General features: G+C 46.1%; 8 non-coding genes across 8 annotated transcripts; all 8 read right to left on the bottom strand.

The window, feature by feature from the left end:
- Positions 1-7: 7 nt before the first annotated feature.
- LOC130310700 (U2 spliceosomal RNA) lies at positions 8-198 on the bottom strand. Its single transcript, XR_008859188.1, has one exon. It is a non-coding gene; the product is annotated as a U2 spliceosomal RNA (small nuclear RNA).
- Positions 199-2284: 2086 nt separating this feature from the next.
- LOC130310698 (U2 spliceosomal RNA) lies at positions 2285-2475 on the bottom strand. Its single transcript, XR_008859187.1, has one exon. It is a non-coding gene; the product is annotated as a U2 spliceosomal RNA (small nuclear RNA).
- A 2079-nt stretch (positions 2476-4554) lies between these two features.
- LOC130310697 (U2 spliceosomal RNA) lies at positions 4555-4745 on the bottom strand. The gene has a single exon (XR_008859186.1). It is a non-coding gene; the product is annotated as a U2 spliceosomal RNA (small nuclear RNA).
- Positions 4746-6829: 2084 nt separating this feature from the next.
- On the bottom strand, positions 6830-7020 carry LOC130310696 (U2 spliceosomal RNA). The gene has a single exon (XR_008859185.1). It is a non-coding gene; the product is annotated as a U2 spliceosomal RNA (small nuclear RNA).
- Positions 7021-9115: 2095 nt separating this feature from the next.
- LOC130310695 (U2 spliceosomal RNA) lies at positions 9116-9306 on the bottom strand. Its single transcript, XR_008859184.1, has one exon. It is a non-coding gene; the product is annotated as a U2 spliceosomal RNA (small nuclear RNA).
- Positions 9307-11395: 2089 nt separating this feature from the next.
- On the bottom strand, positions 11396-11586 carry LOC130310693 (U2 spliceosomal RNA). The gene has a single exon (XR_008859182.1). It is a non-coding gene; the product is annotated as a U2 spliceosomal RNA (small nuclear RNA).
- Positions 11587-13686: 2100 nt separating this feature from the next.
- LOC130310701 (U2 spliceosomal RNA) lies at positions 13687-13877 on the bottom strand. The gene has a single exon (XR_008859189.1). It is a non-coding gene; the product is annotated as a U2 spliceosomal RNA (small nuclear RNA).
- A 2087-nt stretch (positions 13878-15964) lies between these two features.
- LOC130310692 (U2 spliceosomal RNA) lies at positions 15965-16155 on the bottom strand. Its single transcript, XR_008859181.1, has one exon. It is a non-coding gene; the product is annotated as a U2 spliceosomal RNA (small nuclear RNA).
- Between the last annotated feature and the right edge of the window lie 139 nt (positions 16156-16294).

Genomic DNA, 16294 nt, shown 5'->3' with positions numbered 1-16294 from the left:
TGTAAGGGGGTGGTGCACTGTACCCGAAGATACTGCCATATCGGGTCAATGCATAGGGCGACGGAAGCAAGCTTCGAAATCGGCCCCCGTTCTCAAAAATCCATTTAATATATGGTCCCCAGATAGGGGACGTATCAGATATTAAACTGATAAGAACAGATACTACACTTGATCTTAGCCAAAAGGCCGAGAAGCGATAACCGTGAAAGGGGCGGGCCCAACAAGGTCCCCTTCATGGGCACTATCACTGCTTGCTGTCAGGGAGGCTGCCAGACAATTTTCCATGCACACTCTGGGCTGGGGGGCAGTCAACCACCAGTACACACAGCAGAACCTAAACCCATACCATTATTGCTAAGCAGCAAGACAGGGGCCCATTGCACTCCCACGGGGCCTTTTTAAATGCAATCCATAACCCGGATTTGCCAGGAACCCTTCTTACTCCTCCTACTTGCATGTGACACTGGGCTTAGGATCTGCATAGGAAACACACACACAAGCACACACCTACCTTTGTTGCCTGCAGATGCCTCCTTGGCTGTCCCCAAACGGTATCAAACCAACACCCACGGGAAGCTGTAAGCATAGAGGACATGCCTGCACCCCATTGGACTTACCTGTGTGGGTTAAATCCGGGTTATTTGACAACCTATGGCGGTGATGGTTCTGCTCAGGCAGAGCAGTGCTGATGCTCCTCATAAAGCTGTCGCTGCTGTGAAGGTTCTAGGTGACATCACAAATCCCTATGGTTACATACACAACAAAGCTGGGTTGTTGTTGTTTACACTCTGCAAGGCCTGTGGAAGTGAGTGACATCATAGCACTGTAGTTCTGAGGGTTCTAGATGGATGCAACAATCTCCTGTTGCTTCTATGAAGGCCATAATAGACGACATCACCAAACAGCTCCATAGTCACATACACAGCAAAGGAGAGATGTTGTTTACACCTAGTGATGTCAGTGGTATTGAGTGACATCACAGCACAGTGCTAAGGCTCCTGGGCCTGGACACAGCAGCGGCTGCAATATCTCAACGGAGAATACGTTTATATATATGTGTGTGTGTGCGCGTATATATATATATATATATATATATATATATATATATATATATATTTCTCCGCCGAAATCACTTTTAAACCCATTTCCACCTTTTTTTCCCTTCTCTTCCTCTTACTTTTTTTTCACGTTTTTTTACGTTTTTCTCCTTTTCGCCTCTTTTCTGGGCGTATTATTCTTCTTTTTCTTCTTTTTTTTCGTCTAATGCATACCCCATCAGTGCAGCAATGCTTATTCAATACCGCCAGCAGATGGAGACACTGGGGGATAATTTTCTAAGGATTTATACTGATTTTTCCTGTCTGAATTTGTCGCACAGAAAGTTGCAGGCCAAATATGTGTGACATTTCTGCGACTTTAGCTTCTAGAGCATTTTTACAACATTATACATAGGTGCTGAATACATAAAAAGCGACTGTTCAGCGACAGACAAGTCGCATCGGCTGAAAGTAGGCCAGAATGTCAGTCCATGTTGGAGCAGGTTTAGATACAGTCTAAAGTATAGATCTCAAAGTCTGTGCACAGAATTTAGCAAGGGCCTCGCACCTTCTGATGCATCAGGTAGGTGCACAATAGCATAGCCTAACCCTCTGTACTTTGGTCTATATTGATGCGGGACATAGACAGCCAGCTGATGACCAATCCATTAGTGCAATGGATGGCTGGAAGCATTTGTCTTTGCCTTTGCAATACCACAGAAGCAATGCATGGTCAATGTACAGCAATGACACACCTGTGTGAACAGCCAGGAGACCCCCCCCCCCCCCCATGTTATGTTACATAGTTACATAGTTAGTACGGTCGAAAAAAGACATATGTCCATCAAGTTCAACCAGGGAATTAAGGGGTAGGGGTGTGGCGCGATATTGGGGAAGGGATGAGATTTTATATTTCTTCATAAGCATTAATCTTATTTTGTCAATTAGGAACATTCAGCACCCACCCGCTATCAAGGCAGCTGCCTATCATGTCATGCCCTACCTGCACAGGTGTGCTGGCTACTCAAATGATCCAATTAAGGAGGCCATTTAGTCAGCAGCAGCAGAAGTCCTGTGCCTGGACGCTCCAACAGCGGCCAGACACAAGCAGAAGCAGCAGAAGCAGCAGCAGCAGCACCACCTTTTGTTTTTTGGCTGCAGCAGCAAGGCCCACAGGGCTGGCTAGCTGGCTAGCCAGCAAGCAGGTAGCAATGAAAGTAGGAATCTTTCTTTTTAACCCTGTAAGGGGGTGGTGCACTGTACCCGAAGATACTGCCATATCGGGTCAATGCATAGGGCGACGGAAGCAAGCTTCGAAATCGGCCCCCGTTCTCAAAAATCCATTTAATATATGGTCCCCAGATAGGGGACGTATCAGATATTAAACTGATAAGAACAGATACTACACTTGATCTTAGCCAAAAGGCCGAGAAGCGATAACCGTGAAAGGGGCGGGCCCAACAAGGTCCCCTTCATGGGCACTATCACTGCTTGCTGTCAGGGAGGCTGCCAGACAATTTTCCATGCACACTCTGGGCTGGGGGGCAGTCAACCACCAGTACACACAGCAGAACCTAAACCCATACCATTATTGCTAAGCAGCAAGACAGGGGCCCATTGCACTCCCACGGGGCCTTTTTAAATGCAATCCATAACCCGGATTTGCCAGGAACCCTTCTTACTCCTCCTACTTGCATGTGACACTGGGCTTAGGATCTGCATAGGAAACACACACACAAGCACACACCTACCTTTGTTGCCTGCAGATGCCTCCTTGGCTGTCCCCAAACGGTATCAAACCAACACCCACGGGAAGCTGTAAGCATAGAGGACATGCCTGCACCCCATTGGACTTACCTGTGTGGGTTAAATCCGGGTTATTTGACAACCTATGGCGGTGATGGTTCTGCTCAGGCAGAGCAGTGCTGATGCTCCTCATAAAGCTGTCGCTGCTGTGAAGGTTCTAGGTGACATCACAAATCCCTATGGTTACATACACAACAAAGCTGGGTTGTTGTTGTTTACACTCTGCAAGGCCTGTGGAAGTGAGTGACATCATAGCACTGTAGTTCTGAGGGTTCTAGATGGATGCAACAATCTCCTGTTGCTTCTATGAAGGCCATAATAGACGACATCACCAAACAGCTCCATAGTCACATACACAGCAAAGGAGAGATGTTGTTTACACCTAGTGATGTCAGTGGTATTGAGTGACATCACAGCACAGTGCTAAGGCTCCTGGGCCTGGACACAGCAGCGGCTGCAATATCTCAACGGAGAATACGTTTATATATATGTGTGTGTGTGCGCGTATATATATATATATATATATATATATATATATATATATATATATTCTCCGCCGAAATCACTTTTAAACCCATTTCCACCTTTTTTTCCCTTCTCTTCCTCTTACTTTTTTTTCACGTTTTTTTACGTTTTTCTCCTTTTCGCCTCTTTTCTGGGCGTATTATTCTTCTTTTTCTTCTTTTTTTTCGTCTAATGCATACCCCATCAGTGCAGCAATGCTTATTCAATACCGCCAGCAGATGGAGACACTGGGGGATAATTTTCTAAGGATTTATACTGATTTTTCCTGTCTGAATTTGTCGCACAGAAAGTTGCAGGCCAAATATGTGTGACATTTCTGCGACTTTAGCTTCTTGAGCATTTTTACAACATTATACATAGGTGCTGAATACATAAAAAGCGACTGTTCAGCGACAGACAAGTCGCATCGGCTGAAAGTAGGCCAGAATGTCAGTCCATGTTGGAGCAGGTTTAGATACAGTCTAAAGTATAGATCTCAAAGTCTGTGCACAGAATTTAGCAAGGGCCTCGCACCTTCTGATGCATCAGGTAGGTGCACAATAGCATAGCCTAACCCTCTGTACTTTGGTCTATATTGATGCGGGACATAGACAGCCAGCTGATGACCAATCCATTAGTGCAATGGATGGCTGGAAGCATTTGTCTTTGCCTTTGCAATACCACAGAAGCAATGCATGGTCAATGTACAGCAATGACACACCTGTGTGAACAGCCAGGAGACCCCCCCCCATGTTATGTTACATAGTTACATAGTTAGTACGGTCGAAAAAAGACATATGTCCATCAAGTTCAACCAGGGAATTAAGGGGTAGGGGTGTGGCGCGATATTGGGGAAGGGATGAGATTTTATATTTCTTCATAAGCATTAATCTTATTTTGTCAATTAGGAACATTCAGCACCCACCCGCTATCAAGGCAGCTGCCTATCATGTCATGCCCTACCTGCACAGGTGTGCTGGCTACTCAAATGATCCAATTAAGGAGGCCATTTAGTCAGCAGCAGCAGAAGTCCTGTGCCTGGACGCTCCAACAGCGGCCAGACACAAGCAGAAGCAGCAGAAGCAGCAGCAGCAGCACCACCTTTTGTTTTTTGGCTGCAGCAGCAAGGCCCACAGGGCTGGCTAGCTGGCTAGCCAGCAAGCAGGTAGCAATGAAAGTAGGAATCTTTCTTTTTAACCCTGTAAGGGGGTGGTGCACTGTACCCGAAGATACTGCCATATCGGGTCAATGCATAGGGCGACGGAAGCAAGCTTCGAAATCGGCCCCCGTTCTCAAAAATCCATTTAATATATGGTCCCCAGATAGGGGACGTATCAGATATTAAACTGATAAGAACAGATACTACACTTGATCTTAGCCAAAAGGCCGAGAAGCGATAACCGTGAAAGGGGCGGGCCCAACAAGGTCCCCTTCATGGGCACTATCACTGCTTGCTGTCAGGGAGGCTGCCAGACAATTTTCCATGCACACTCTGGGCTGGGGGGCAGTCAACCACCAGTACACACAGCAGAACCTAAACCCATACCATTATTGCTAAGCAGCAAGACAGGGGCCCATTGCACTCCCACGGGGCCTTTTTAAATGCAATCCATAACCCGGATTTGCCAGGAACCCTTCTTACTCCTCCTACTTGCATGTGACACTGGGCTTAGGATCTGCATAGGAAACACACACACAAGCACACACCTACCTTTGTTGCCTGCAGATGCCTCCTTGGCTGTCCCCAAACGGTATCAAACCAACACCCACGGGAAGCTGTAAGCATAGAGGACATGCCTGCACCCCATTGGACTTACCTGTGTGGGTTAAATCCGGGTTATTTGACAACCTATGGCGGTGATGGTTCTGCTCAGGCAGAGCAGTGCTGATGCTCCTCATAAAGCTGTCGCTGCTGTGAAGGTTCTAGGTGACATCACAAATCCCTATGGTTACATACACAACAAAGCTGGGTTGTTGTTGTTTACACTCTGCAAGGCCTGTGGAAGTGAGTGACATCATAGCACTGTAGTTCTGAGGGTTCTAGATGGATGCAACAATCTCCTGTTGCTTCTATGAAGGCCATAATAGACGACATCACCAAACAGCTCCATAGTCACATACACAGCAAAGGAGAGATGTTGTTTACACCTAGTGATGTCAGTGGTATTGAGTGACATCACAGCACAGTGCTAAGGCTCCTGGGCCTGGACACAGCAGCGGCTGCAATATCTCAACGGAGAATACGTTTATATATATGTGTGTGTGTGCGCGTATATATATATATATATATATATATATATATATATATATATATATTTCTCCGCCGAAATCACTTTTAAACCCATTTCCACCTTTTTTTCCCTTCTCTTCCTCTTACTTTTTTTTCACGTTTTTTTACGTTTTTCTCCTTTTCGCCTCTCTGGGCGTATTATTCTTCTTTTTCTTCTTTTTTTTCGTCTAATGCATACCCCATCAGTGCAGCAATGCTTATTCAATACCGCCAGCAGATGGAGACACTGGGGGATAATTTTCTAAGGATTTATACTGATTTTTCCTGTCTGAATTTGTCGCACAGAAAGTTGCAGGCCAAATATGTGTGACATTTCTGCGACTTTAGCTTCTAGAGCATTTTTACAACATTATACATAGGTGCTGAATACATAAAAAGCGACTGTTCAGCGACAGACAAGTCGCATCGGCTGAAAGTAGGCCAGAATGTCAGTCCATGTTGGAGCAGGTTTAGATACAGTCTAAAGTATAGATCTCAAAGTCTGTGCACAGAATTTAGCAAGGGCCTCGCACCTTCTGATGCATCAGGTAGGTGCACAATAGCATAGCCTAACCCTCTGTACTTTGGTCTATATTGATGCGGGACATAGACAGCCAGCTGATGACCAATCCATTAGTGCAATGGATGGCTGGAAGCATTTGTCTTTGCCTTTGCAATACCACAGAAGCAATGCATGGTCAATGTACAGCAATGACACACCTGTGTGAACAGCCAGGAGACCCCCCCCCCCCCCCCATGTTATGTTACATAGTTACATAGTTAGTACGGTCGAAAAAAGACATATGTCCATCAAGTTCAACCAGGGAATTAAGGGGTAGGGGTGTGGCGCGATATTGGGGAAGGGATGAGATTTTATATTTCTTCATAAGCATTAATCTTATTTTGTCAATTAGGAACATTCAGCACCCACCCGCTATCAAGGCAGCTGCCTATCATGTCATGCCCTACCTGCACAGGTGTGCTGGCTACTCAAATGATCCAATTAAGGAGGCCATTTAGTCAGCAGCAGCAGAAGTCCTGTGCCTGGACGCTCCAACAGCGGCCAGACACAAGCAGAAGCAGCAGAAGCAGCAGCAGCAGCACCACCTTTTGTTTTTTGGCTGCAGCAGCAAGGCCCACAGGGCTGGCTAGCTGGCTAGCCAGCAAGCAGGTAGCAATGAAAGTAGGAATCTTTCTTTTTAACCCTGTAAGGGGGTGGTGCACTGTACCCGAAGATACTGCCATATCGGGTCAATGCATAGGGCGACGGAAGCAAGCTTCGAAATCGGCCCCCGTTCTCAAAAATCCATTTAATATATGGTCCCCAGATAGGGGACGTATCAGATATTAAACTGATAAGAACAGATACTACACTTGATCTTAGCCAAAAGGCCGAGAAGCGATAACCGTGAAAGGGGCGGGCCCAACAAGGTCCCCTTCATGGGCACTATCACTGCTTGCTGTCAGGGAGGCTGCCAGACAATTTTCCATGCACACTCTGGGCTGGGGGGCAGTCAACCACCAGTACACACAGCAGAACCTAAACCCATACCATTATTGCTAAGCAGCAAGACAGGGGCCCATTGCACTCCCACGGGGCCTTTTTAAATGCAATCCATAACCCGGATTTGCCAGGAACCCTTCTTACTCCTCCTACTTGCATGTGACACTGGGCTTAGGATCTGCATAGGAAACACACACACAAGCACACACCTACCTTTGTTGCCTGCAGATGCCTCCTTGGCTGTCCCCAAACGGTATCAAACCAACACCCACGGGAAGCTGTAAGCATAGAGGACATGCCTGCACCCCATTGGACTTACCTGTGTGGGTTAAATCCGGGTTATTTGACAACCTATGGCGGTGATGGTTCTGCTCAGGCAGAGCAGTGCTGATGCTCCTCATAAAGCTGTCGCTGCTGTGAAGGTTCTAGGTGACATCACAAATCCCTATGGTTACATACACAACAAAGCTGGGTTGTTGTTGTTTACACTCTGCAAGGCCTGTGGAAGTGAGTGACATCATAGCACTGTAGTTCTGAGGGTTCTAGATGGATGCAACAATCTCCTGTTGCTTCTATGAAGGCCATAATAGACGACATCACCAAACAGCTCCATAGTCACATACACAGCAAAGGAGAGATGTTGTTTACACCTAGTGATGTCAGTGGTATTGAGTGACATCACAGCACAGTGCTAAGGCTCCTGGGCCTGGACACAGCAGCGGCTGCAATATCTCAACGGAGAATACGTTTATATATATGTGTGTGTGTGCGCGTATATATATATATATATATATATATATATATATATATATATATATTCTCCGCCGAAATCACTTTTAAACCCATTTCCACCTTTTTTTCCCTTCTCTTCCTCTTACTTTTTTTTCACGTTTTTTTACGTTTTTCTCCTTTTCGCCTCTTTTCTGGGCGTATTATTCTTCTTTTTCTTCTTTTTTTTCGTCTAATGCATACCCCATCAGTGCAGCAATGCTTATTCAATACCGCCAGCAGATGGAGACACTGGGGGATAATTTTCTAAGGATTTATACTGATTTTTCCTGTCTGAATTTGTCGCACAGAAAGTTGCAGGCCAAATATGTGTGACATTTCTGCGACTTTAGCTTCTAGAGCATTTTTACAACATTATACATAGGTGCTGAATACATAAAAAGCGACTGTTCAGCGACAGACAAGTCGCATCGGCTGAAAGTAGGCCAGAATGTCAGTCCATGTTGGAGCAGGTTTAGATACAGTCTAAAGTATAGATCTCAAAGTCTGTGCACAGAATTTAGCAAGGGCCTCGCACCTTCTGATGCATCAGGTAGGTGCACAATAGCATAGCCTAACCCTCTGTACTTTGGTCTATATTGATGCGGGACATAGACAGCCAGCTGATGACCAATCCATTAGTGCAATGGATGGCTGGAAGCATTTGTCTTTGCCTTTGCAATACCACAGAAGCAATGCATGGTCAATGTACAGCAATGACACACCTGTGTGAACAGCCAGGAGACCCCCCCCCCCCCCCCATGTTATGTTACATAGTTACATAGTTAGTACGGTCGAAAAAAGACATATGTCCATCAAGTTCAACCAGGGAATTAAGGGGTAGGGGTGTGGCGCGATATTGGGGAAGGGATGAGATTTTATATTTCTTCATAAGCATTAATCTTATTTTGTCAATTAGGAACATTCAGCACCCACCCGCTATCAAGGCAGCTGCCTATCATGTCATGCCCTACCTGCACAGGTGTGCTGGCTACTCAAATGATCCAATTAAGGAGGCCATTTAGTCAGCAGCAGCAGAAGTCCTGTGCCTGGACGCTCCAACAGCGGCCAGACACAAGCAGAAGCAGCAGAAGCAGCAGAAGCAGCAGCAGCAGCACCACCTTTTGTTTTTTGGCTGCAGCAGCAAGGCCCACAGGGCTGGCTAGCTGGCTAGCCAGCAAGCAGGTAGCAATGAAAGTAGGAATCTTTCTTTTTAACCCTGTAAGGGGGTGGTGCACTGTACCCGAAGATACTGCCATATCGGGTCAATGCATAGGGCGACGGAAGCAAGCTTCGAAATCGGCCCCCGTTCTCAAAAATCCATTTAATATATGGTCCCCAGATAGGGGACGTATCAGATATTAAACTGATAAGAACAGATACTACACTTGATCTTAGCCAAAAGGCCGAGAAGCGATAACCGTGAAAGGGGCGGGCCCAACAAGGTCCCCTTCATGGGCACTATCACTGCTTGCTGTCAGGGAGGCTGCCAGACAATTTTCCATGCACACTCTGGGCTGGGGGGCAGTCAACCACCAGTACACACAGCAGAACCTAAACCCATACCATTATTGCTAAGCAGCAAGACAGGGGCCCATTGCACTCCCACGGGGCCTTTTTAAATGCAATCCATAACCCGGATTTGCCAGGAACCCTTCTTACTCCTCCTACTTGCATGTGACACTGGGCTTAGGATCTGCATAGGAAACACACACACAAGCACACACCTACCTTTGTTGCCTGCAGATGCCTCCTTGGCTGTCCCCAAACGGTATCAAACCAACACCCACGGGAAGCTGTAAGCATAGAGGACATGCCTGCACCCCATTGGACTTACCTGTGTGGGTTAAATCCGGGTTATTTGACAACCTATGGCGGTGATGGTTCTGCTCAGGCAGAGCAGTGCTGATGCTCCTCATAAAGCTGTCGCTGCTGTGAAGGTTCTAGGTGACATCACAAATCCCTATGGTTACATACACAACAAAGCTGGGTTGTTGTTGTTTACACTCTGCAAGGCCTGTGGAAGTGAGTGACATCATAGCACTGTAGTTCTGAGGGTTCTAGATGGATGCAACAATCTCCTGTTGCTTCTATGAAGGCCATAATAGACGACATCACCAAACAGCTCCATAGTCACATACACAGCAAAGGAGAGATGTTGTTTACACCTAGTGATGTCAGTGGTATTGAGTGACATCACAGCACAGTGCTAAGGCTCCTGGGCCTGGACACAGCAGCGGCTGCAATATCTCAACGGAGAATACGTTTATATATATGTGTGTGTGTGTGCGCGTATATATATATATATATATATATATATATATATATATATATATTTCTCCGCCGAAATCACTTTTAAACCCATTTCCACCTTTTTTTCCCTTCTCTTCCTCTTACTTTTTTTTCACGTTTTTTTACGTTTTTCTCCTTTTCGCCTCTTTTCTGGGCGTATTATTCTTCTTTTTCTTCTTTTTTTTCGTCTAATGCATACCCCATCAGTGCAGCAATGCTTATTCAATACCGCCAGCAGATGGAGACACTGGGGGATAATTTTCTAAGGATTTATACTGATTTTTCCTGTCTGAATTTGTCGCACAGAAAGTTGCAGGCCAAATATGTGTGACATTTCTGCGACTTTAGCTTCTAGAGCATTTTTACAACATTATACATAGGTGCTGAATACATAAAAAGCGACTGTTCAGCGACAGACAAGTCGCATCGGCTGAAAGTAGGCCAGAATGTCAGTCCATGTTGGAGCAGGTTTAGATACAGTCTAAAGTATAGATCTCAAAGTCTGTGCACAGAATTTAGCAAGGGCCTCGCACCTTCTGATGCATCAGGTAGGTGCACAATAGCATAGCCTAACCCTCTGTACTTTGGTCTATATTGATGCGGGACATAGACAGCCAGCTGATGACCAATCCATTAGTGCAATGGATGGCTGGAAGCATTTGTCTTTGCCTTTGCAATACCACAGAAGCAATGCATGGTCAATGTACAGCAATGACACACCTGTGTGAACAGCCAGGAGACCCCCCCCCCCCCCCCCCATGTTATGTTACATAGTTACATAGTTAGTACGGTCGAAAAAAGACATATGTCCATCAAGTTCAACCAGGGAATTAAGGGGTAGGGGTGTGGCGCGATATTGGGGAAGGGATGAGATTTTATATTTCTTCATAAGCATTAATCTTATTTTGTCAATTAGGAACATTCAGCACCCACCCGCTATCAAGGCAGCTGCCTATCATGTCATGCCCTACCTGCACAGGTGTGCTGGCTACTCAAATGATCCAATTAAGGAGGCCATTTAGTCAGCAGCAGCAGAAGTCCTGTGCCTGGACGCTCCAACAGCGGCCAGACACAAGCAGAAGCAGCAGAAGCAGCAGCAGCAGCACCACCTTTTGTTTTTTGGCTGCAGCAGCAAGGCCCACAGGGCTGGCTAGCTGGCTAGCCAGCAAGCAGGTAGCAATGAAAGTAGGAATCTTTCTTTTTAACCCTGTAAGGGGGTGGTGCACTGTACCCGAAGATACTGCCATATCGGGTCAATGCATAGGGCGACGGAAGCAAGCTTCGAAATCGGCCCCCGTTCTCAAAAATCCATTTAATATATGGTCCCCAGATAGGGGACGTATCAGATATTAAACTGATAAGAACAGATACTACACTTGATCTTAGCCAAAAGGCCGAGAAGCGATAACCGTGAAAGGGGCGGGCCCAACAAGGTCCCCTTCATGGGCACTATCACTGCTTGCTGTCAGGGAGGCTGCCAGACAATTTTCCATGCACACTCTGGGCTGGGGGGCAGTCAACCACCAGTACACACAGCAGAACCTAAACCCATACCATTATTGCTAAGCAGCAAGACAGGGGCCCATTGCACTCCCACGGGGCCTTTTTAAATGCAATCCATAACCCGGATTTGCCAGGAACCCTTCTTACTCCTCCTACTTGCATGTGACACTGGGCTTAGGATCTGCATAGGAAACACACACACAAGCACACACCTACCTTTGTTGCCTGCAGATGCCTCCTTGGCTGTCCCCAAACGGTATCAAACCAACACCCACGGGAAGCTGTAAGCATAGAGGACATGCCTGCACCCCATTGGACTTACCTGTGTGGGTTAAATCCGGGTTATTTGACAACCTATGGCGGTGATGGTTCTGCTCAGGCAGAGCAGTGCTGATGCTCCTCATAAAGCTGTCGCTGCTGTGAAGGTTCTAGGTGACATCACAAATCCCTATGGTTACATACACAACAAAGCTGGGTTGTTGTTGTTTACACTCTGCAAGGCCTGTGGAAGTGAGTGACATCATAGCACTGTAGTTCTGAGGGTTCTAGATGGATGCAACAATCTCCTGTTGCTTCTATGAAGGCCGTAATAGACGACATCACCAAACAGCTCCATAGTCACATACACAGCAAAGGAGAGATGTTGTTTACACCTAGTGATGTCAGTGGTATTGAGTGACATCACAGCACAGTGCTAAGGCTCCTGGGCCTGGACACAGCAGCGGCTGCAATATCTCAACGGAGAATACGTTTATATATATGTGTGTGTGTGCGCGTATATATATATATATATATATATATATATATATATATATATATATATATATATATATTTCTCCGCCGAAATCACTTTTAAACCCATTTCCACCTTTTTTTCCCTTCTCTTCCTCTTACTTTTTTTTCACGTTTTTTTACGTTTTTCTCCTTTTCGCCTCTTTTCTGGGCGTATTATTCTTCTTTTTCTTCTTTTTTTTCGTCTAATGCATACCCCATCAGTGCAGCAATGCTTATTCAATACCGCCAGCAGATGGAGACACTGGGGGATAATTTTCTAAGGATTTATACTGATTTTTCCTGTCTGAATTTGTCGCACAGAAAGTTGCAGGCCAAATATGTGTGACATTTCTGCGACTTTAGCTTCTAGAGCATTTTTACAACATTATACATAGGTGCTGAATACATAAAAAGCGACTGTTCAGCGACAGACAAGTCGCATCGGCTGAAAGTAGGCCAGAATGTCAGTCCATGTTGGAGCAGGTTTAGATACAGTCTAAAGTATAGATCTCAAAGTCTGTGCACAGAATTTAGCAAGGGCCTCGCACCTTCTGATGCATCAGGTAGGTGCACAATAGCATAGCCTAACCCTCTGTACTTTGGTCTATATTGATGCGGGACATAGACAGCCAGCTGATGACCAATCCATTAGTGCAATGGATGGCTGGAAGCATTTGTCTTTGCCTTTGCAATACCACAGAAGCAATGCATGGTCAATGTACAGCAATGACACACCTGTGTGAACAGCCAGGAGACCCCCCCCCCCCCCCCCATGTTATGTTACATAGTTACATAGTTAGTACGGTCGAAAAAAGACATATGTCCATCAAGTTCAACCAGGGAATTAAGGGGTAGGGGTGTGGCGCGATATTGGGGAAGGGATGAGATTTTATATTTCTTCATAAGCATTAATCTTATTTTGTCAATTAGGAACATTCAGCACCCACCCGCTATCAAGGCAGCTGCCTATCATGTCATGCCCTACCTGCACAGGTGTGCTGGCTACTCAAATGATCCAATTAAGGAGGCCATTTAGTCAGCAGCAGCAGAAGTCCTGTGCCTGGACGCTCCAACAGCGGCCAGACACAAGCAGAAGCAGCAGAAGCAGCAGCAGCAGCACCACCTTTTGTTTTTTGGCTGCAGCAGCAAGGCCCACAGGGCTGGCTAGCTGGCTAGCCAGCAAGCAGGTAGCAATGAAAGTAGGAATCTTTCTTTTTAACCCTGTAAGGGGGTGGTGCACTGTACCCGAAGATACTGCCATATCGGGTCAATGCATAGGGCGACGGAAGCAAGCTTCGAAATCGGCCCCCGTTCTCAAAAATCCATTTAATATATGGTCCCCAGATGGGGGACGTATCAGATATTAAACTGATAAGAACAGATACTACACTTGATCTTAGCCAAAAGGCCGAGAAGCGATAACCGTGAAAGGGGCGGGCCCAACAAGGTCCCCTTCATGGGCACTATCACTGCTTGCTGTCAGGGAGGCTGCCAGACAATTTTCCATGCACACTCTGGGCTGGGGGGCAGTCAACCACCAGTACACACAGCAGAACCTAAACCCATACCATTATTGCTAAGCAGCAAGACAGGGGCCCATTGCACTCCCACGGGGCCTTTTTAAATGCAATCCATAACCCGGATTTGCCAGGAACCCTTCTTACTCCTCCTACTTGCATGTGACACTGGGCTTAGGATCTGCATAGGAAACACACACACAAGCACACACCTACCTTTGTTGCCTGCAGATGCCTCCTTGGCTGTCCCCAAACGGTATCAAACCAACACCCACGGGAAGCTGTAAGCATAGAGGACATGCCTGCACCCCATTGGACTTACCTGTGTGGGTTAAATCCGGGTTATTTGACAACCTATGGCGGTGATGGTTCTGCTCAGGCAGAGCAGTGCTGATGCTCCTCATAAAGCTGTCGCTGCTGTGAAGGTTCTAGGTGACATCACAAATCCCTATGGTTACATACACAACAAAGCTGGGTTGTTGTTGTTTACACTCTGCAAGGCCTGTGGAAGTGAGTGACATCATAGCACTGTAGTTCTGAGGGTTCTAGATGGATGCAACAATCTCCTGTTGCTTCTATGAAGGCCATAATAGACGACATCACCAAACAGCTCCATAGTCACATACACAGCAAAGGAGAGATGTTGTTTACACCTAGTGATGTCAGTGGTATTGAGTGACATCACAGCACAGTGCTAAGGCTCCTGGGCCTGGACACAGCAGCGGCTGCAATATCTCAACGGAGAATACGTTTATATATATGTGTGTGTGTGCGCGTATATATATATATATATATATATATATATATATATATATATATATATTTCTCCGCCGAAATCACTTTTAAACCCATTTCCACCTTTTTTTCCCTTCTCTTCCTCTTACTTTTTTTTCACGTTTTTTTACGTTTTTCTCCTTTTCGCCTCTTTTCTGGGCGTATTATTCTTCTTTTTCTTCTTTTTTTTCGTCTAATGCATACCCCATCAGTGCAGCAATGCTTATTCAATACCGCCAGCAGATGGAGACACTGGGGGATAATTTTCTAAGGATTTATACTGATTTTTCCTGTCTGAATTTGTCGCACAGAAAGTTGCAGGCCAAATATGTGTGACATTTCTGCGACTTTAGCTTCTAGAGCATTTTTACAACATTATACATAGGTGCTGAATACATAAAAAGCGACTGTTCAGCGACAGACAAGTCGCATCGGCTGAAAGTAGGCCAGAATGTCAGTCCATGTTGGAGCAGGTTTAGATACAGTCTAAAGTATAGATCTCAAAGTCTGTGCACAGAATTTAGCAAGGGCCTCGCACCTTCTGATGCATCAGGTAGGTGCACAATAGCATAGCCTAACCCTCTGTACTTTGGTCTATATTGATGCGGGACATAGACAGCCAGCTGATGACCAATCCATTAGTGCAATGGATGGCTGGAAGCATTTGTCTTTGCCTTTGCAATACCACAGAAGCAATGCATGGTCAATGTACAGCAATGACACACCTGTGTGAACAGCCAGGAGACCCCCCCCCCCCCCATGTTATGTTACATAGTTACATAGTTAGTACGGTCGAAAAAAGACATATGTCCATCAAGTTCAACCAGGGAATTAAGGGGTAGGGGTGTGGCGCGATATTGGGGAAGGGATGAGATTTTATATTTCTTCATAAGCATTAATCTTATTTTGTCAATTAGGAACATTCAGCACCCACCCGCTATCAAGGCAGCTGCCTATCATGTCATGCCCTACCTGCACAGGTGTGCTGGCTACTCAAATGATCCAATTAAGGAGGCCATTTAGTCAGCAGCAGCAGAAGTCCTGTGCCTGGACGCTCCAACAGCGGCCAGACACAAGCAGAAGCAGCAGAAGCAGCAGCAGCAGCACCACCTTTTGTTTTTTGGCTGCAGCAGCAAGGCCCACAGGGCTGGCTAGCTGGCTAGCCAGCAAGCAGGTAGCAATGAAAGTAGGAATCTTTCTTTTTAACCCTGTAAGGGGGTGGTGCACTGTACCCGAAGATACTGCCATATCGGGTCAATGCATAGGGCGACGGAAGCAAGCTTCGAAATCGGCCCCCGTTCTCAAAAATCCATTTAATATATGGTCCCCAGATAGGGGACGTATCAGATATTAAACTGATAAGAACAGATACTACACTTGATCTTAGCCAAAAGGCCGAGAAGCGATAACCGTGAAAGGGGCGGGCCCAACAAGGTCCCCTTCATGGGCACTATCACTGCTTGCTGTCAGGGAGGCTGCCAGACAATTTTCCATGCACACTCTGGGCTGGGGGGCAGTCAACCACCAGTACACACAGCAGAACCTA

This window comes from Hyla sarda, unplaced genomic scaffold (genome assembly GCF_029499605.1).
Source record: "Hyla sarda isolate aHylSar1 unplaced genomic scaffold, aHylSar1.hap1 scaffold_1591, whole genome shotgun sequence".
NCBI lineage: Eukaryota > Metazoa > Chordata > Amphibia > Anura > Hylidae > Hyla > Hyla sarda.
This window is presented reverse-complemented; position numbering and strand designations above follow the sequence as displayed.